Source organism: Amblyomma maculatum, unplaced genomic scaffold (assembly GCF_055883805.1).
Source record: "Amblyomma maculatum isolate TAMU_Amacu unplaced genomic scaffold, ASM5588380v1 scaffold_14, whole genome shotgun sequence".
NCBI classification, from domain to species: domain Eukaryota; kingdom Metazoa; phylum Arthropoda; class Arachnida; order Ixodida; family Ixodidae; genus Amblyomma; species Amblyomma maculatum.
The window spans coordinates 704,610-709,420 of record NW_028146739.1 but is presented as its reverse complement, the minus strand read 5'-3'; the positions used below and the strand labels follow the sequence as shown (position 1 = coordinate 709,420).

Here is a 4,811-nt window from a genome sequence, read left to right as displayed (position 1 = left end):
ACTACAACAAGCCGACGCATGAAAAGCGACCTAGGGCTCGGAAGGCACCTTGAGGCGCGAGCAACCGTTGCCCGAAAAGCGCGCCAGCGTTTGCTCGGGTGGCTCGTTGTGCAACAGAAGCGTTTAGGGGAAGCTCGGCTGGAAACGCTGATTGGTGGACACGCCGCGGCCTGGCGTGACGTTCTTTGCGTCGGGCTCGATGCTTAATCGGACGTGACGTAGTCAAAAACTGAGTTTGCTTGTTTTTTTAGTCCCTAGACGCTCTAGGGAATCGCTAGGTGCCCCCCGCTCTGGCAACGCGCGCGATTTCGGCATTCGGTTCGTGGATCTCGCTGCTGCATGGCATCGGCACGTTCGGTCACCGAAGTGCTCGACGATGGCGGGCCTGCGCGTTTACGTGAATGCGCTTTCAGCACGCCGATCCGTGCTGTGCGTTGGGCGGAATGACGTTGATAATGGCGACGACCTGCGGGAGATCGCAAGCACCGTCAAGGTAAGTATAAATTGCGCAAAATTGTCTCGCATTTTGCTTATTTATAAGTGCTGTGTCGCTTGTCTCTCCCCACTTGCTTCCAGGACCTCGTGCAGCAGCAGCTCGTGGCATGGACGCTCCTCGCGATAAAAAAAAAAAAAAAATCGGCCACGGCTTTGGAGACCTCCACGAAAACATCCGCCGTCGGCAACTAACCGCTGCCTGACTGCTATGCATAGGCGCACGTCTGCCGGCCGTGCATATTCTCAACCCTGATTGAGGTACAAGAACGCAGATTTCTTTGTCGAAGGTTTTGTAATATGTTGCGCATTCATCAAATTGCTATGTTCATAATGCAACTTTTTTCTACTCTTACAGCAACGTTTCCTGTATGCTGCGAAGAGACCGAGGATTTTCTTTGTACGCAGCAGCCCATATGTTAGGGATCGCGGCATCGATCAGCTCTCCAAGATCATCGCCGCAACCCTCGTAAATGTCTACAGTAGAAGCATCGCTACAGCATCCAGGGCAGCATAACCAGGCGCTGTGTACGACTTAGTGCACCACTGTTGACGGTGAACGGCAAAGGGCCACGGACGAGTGCAGGGCGTTGTGTTCGCCACGCCGTCACGTCGCTGCGCATCCAAACGGCCCTTTTCAGGGCCGCCCCAATGTTTCCTGGCAGACCGCAGACCTGCACATCCCGTACTCCTCTTCCTACGTTGCACGTGGCTTCGTATCAATCGCCGCGGCCACCAAAATAACTTGCGATCTAAGCCTCTTCACCAGGCTATACGTAAATACACGCATGCATAATCGTGTCAAATTTGGTTTAATAAAGTGCTACAGTGCTTGTTACCTGCTTCCCTCACGCATTCTTCCGAGTCTTCGTGCAGCAGCTGCAGAACACGTGGCAAGCGTCACTCTACGGTGGCTAGATGGGTAGGTGTGCCGACCGGCAGGGCACAAAGCGTAGTTCCGCGTGCCTCCGCTTCATGACGACGAAACTGGCGCTGCTGTTCTCCGCCCGGTGCTCACCGGCGGATCGTCTGCTACTTGTCGCAATCGCATCGCGCGTTTTGTTAACTTCATTTTTGTTTAAAAACATTACTTATTACTTGCGTTATCAGTCAAAATAGTAGCTGAAACTGAGACTTTTGCGGTCTGGCATTAAAACAATAAACAGACGACACTAGCTACCTGTTTTCTCGTCTGTTTGCTGTCTGTCATCGTCCACATGCAAGCGCCGTAGCGGAGCAGGCGCTGCGCTTTTTGTGAGAAGTGATCGGAATGAAGACCAAAAAGGACACAACTTGTTTCGCACCCTTCTGCAAATCCGGCTACAAGTCATCGAGCAAAGGACTGAAAGTCTCGCTGTTTTCGGCGCCGCGGGATCCCGAACTGTTCAAAAGGTGGGAGCTTGCGCTCTTCATCGTGCCGACGAGGTTGCAGCCACACTCCGTTGTGTGTGAGCGGCATTTGACCAAGAGTGTATCGAACGGGATTACAAATATATGATAGAAGGCAACGTTGTTAGCCTCCCACGTTCTCACCAACGATTGACGAAAGATGCCGTGCCTTCTGCCCTGCCCGATGCTCCTGCTTACCTGTCAAGAAAGGTGACCGCGAAACGAAAGACGAAGAATGCACACGAAATGCTCAGCGCTTGCCAGCTTGACAACGACCACAGCAGCCTGGCGGTAGGAAAAAGTGATTCGAGGCTGATTTTCTATTTGGCAGGATACGTGGCGCGAAAGTTTCTTTCAAAGACTAAATGTGCCGATTGTGCCACTGTTTTGCTGGCATCGCCAGAAGCTCCCCTTCCGCCTGTGGCCGCTCTCACAGCCCACGTAAGCATGGGGAACTTAATATTCCCATCTGATGCTTTGAACAGTCTCGTGACATCTCTCGAGGAGACCTTCAGTCACTGCCTCACAGTCACTGAACTGAGGCGAGAAAGTCTCGCAGACTTCGCCTCTTTTCTGCAGCTCAAACCTCCGCCTATGATCGGTTGTGAGGAGCATAAGATTGAGATCACTAACAGCGTCGTCAAGTTTTACTCTATCATGCGCCTCCACTTCTTGTTCAAGAGCAAGTACCTGGCCCGTGAAAACGCGCGAAAAAAAAGAAAACACCTGAAATTGAGACGCGTGTTTTGAACGCATAGGCATCATTTTGGGGTGTGTTACTTCACTGACTCAAAAACACTAATGTGTGCATGTCATTTATTGCACTTTCAAAAGTTCAGCTAGAAGATACCGTTTTGCAATACAAGCTTATGCACTCGTTTTATTTTATTTATTCGCAAGGTCTGCTTATGCCCATGCACACGCATAAATCACAACTGAGCAATGTGTTAATACATATTCGCGTTGCCTTGTGATGGCGTGGAACATTTAATGAAAAAAAAATTAAGAACGAGGAAGTGACATAACAGTGTTTGGAGTTGCTTGCCTGAAAAATCGGGAACGCAGCAAACACGCTGTACGTAAAAAAACAGCCTTAATGTTTACAACCCTTCCCTATTCCCGTAAGGCAGCTTGCTTGCAATAAACTCATTTGCACTTGGAAAAAAGTGAAGCGAGTCGCTTTCTCTCATGCGTGGCGACGGCCGGAGGAAACGGTCATGAACCGGGCTTTCGCTGGTGGCGCCACTGCGGCGTCATGAAGAAAAGGCACGCGTTACCCCCGCCGGTCGGCACACCTACCCATCTAGACACCGTAGTCACTCTGCTGCCGCAACGAACGATGGATGATGAATGATAGTGGCTCTGCCCTTTGAATCGGGCGGCAGCTTGCGCCGCCTAGCCAAAAAATTAAAAGAAATATATTTATCTCTTCCCCATTTTTAGCTTCTAATTCGCCCGTATCTGCCCCCCCCCCCTCCCTTTTTTTCCTCTCTTTATTCTCTTGACTTTTTCCACCAATCCTCTAACCTCTCTTTTGTTATCAGAACGCGTTCCTCATCCATTCGTCCATCTTCCCCAGCAAATCCCAGCGCTCTCTCCAGATCTGCCGCTTTTTCCGCGGGAAGGGCAGGACGAAGTTTTTGGCACCTTAGAACAACATGTTCCGTTGTTTCCTCCTCAGTTCCGCACGCCGCGCATAATATATCTACTTCCTGAAATTTTTTCCTGTACGTTTTTGTTCTGAGGGCCCCTGTCCTAGCCTCAAACAGCAATGAGCTCCCTCGTGAGTTGTCGAATAAACTTTCTTTCTTTATATCCTGTTTTCGAGTTCTATACATACCCAATGCTGATTTTCCTTGCATTCTTTCCTCCCACATTTTCCTTTCTGCCTCCTTTACCTGCTTTTCAATGCTGCTGTTTTGCTGCGGTGTATCTCCAAACTCTAGGTACTTAAATCTGAGCTTTCGGGTTCTGTTAGTCCATTTCGTATTCAGGCTTTTCATGAAGAGGTGCTTGTACATTTTTCGTGCCCACCTTGATTCCTCCATTTCGGTTAGTCTCTGATCATATTTTAGTTTGCTAATTGCCTCTCTAACCTCAAATGATGCCCAGCCCATATCTCCCTGGACTCCTTCATTAGGTGTGTTGCCATGTGCTCCCAATGCCAATCTACCTACCTTTCTCTGTCTGATTTCAAGGCCTGACTGTACTTCTGATTTCATGCTCAGGACTGTATTTCCAAAAGTGAGTCCTGGTACCATAACACACTTCCATACCCCTCTAACAACCTCATGCCTGTTATAATTCCAGAGGGCCCTGTGTTTCATAATATCCGAACTCCTTTTCCCTTTGTCTATCGTAATTCCTTCATGCTTTTCTAGGTAATTTTTTCCTTCGTTGATCCATATGCCCAGGTATTTATAGCTCTCCACATGTTCAACCTTGGTGCCTTGTATTTCCAGCACGTCCCCCCTTTCAACATTAAATACCATTATTCCTGATTTTTCACTGCTAAATTGCAGTCCCAGCTTTTCGCCCTCTTCTCCACAGATCTTAAGCAGCTCCTGCAACCCATCCCTCTTATCTGCCAGCAGTACAATGTCATCCGCGTACATCAATCCTGGTAGAACTTGTGTTACTTTCTGTCCTCCCTGCATATAGCTTGCATCGAATCCCTTATTACTTTCCTCCAGGCGCCTTTCCATTTGGCTCATGTATATCATGAAAAGCAGCGGTGACAGTGGGCACCCTTGCCTAAGCCCCCTTTTTATTTTTGCTGGTTTTGTTGTTTCCGTCTCCCATACTATCACTGCCTCATTATCTGCATACACTTCTTGTATGAACTGAACCAGGTTTTTATTCAGGCCATATTCCTTCAACTGGTCCCACAGTTTTTTCTGATCTACACTGTCGTATGCCCCTTTAATATC

General features: G+C 48.8%; 1 long non-coding RNA gene across 2 annotated transcripts; it reads left to right on the top strand.

The window, feature by feature from the left end:
- The first annotated feature begins 328 nt into the window (after positions 1–328).
- LOC146172068 (uncharacterized) lies at positions 329–1,330 on the top strand. Of its 2 annotated transcripts, XR_014702618.1 has the most exons (3): positions 329–493; positions 577–753; positions 851–1,330. It is a non-coding gene; the product is annotated as an uncharacterized LOC146172068 (long non-coding RNA). The 2 variants fall into 2 exon arrangements; XR_014702619.1 differs by having other exon boundaries at positions 577–1,330.
- The last annotated feature ends 3,481 nt before the right edge of the window (positions 1,331–4,811 follow it).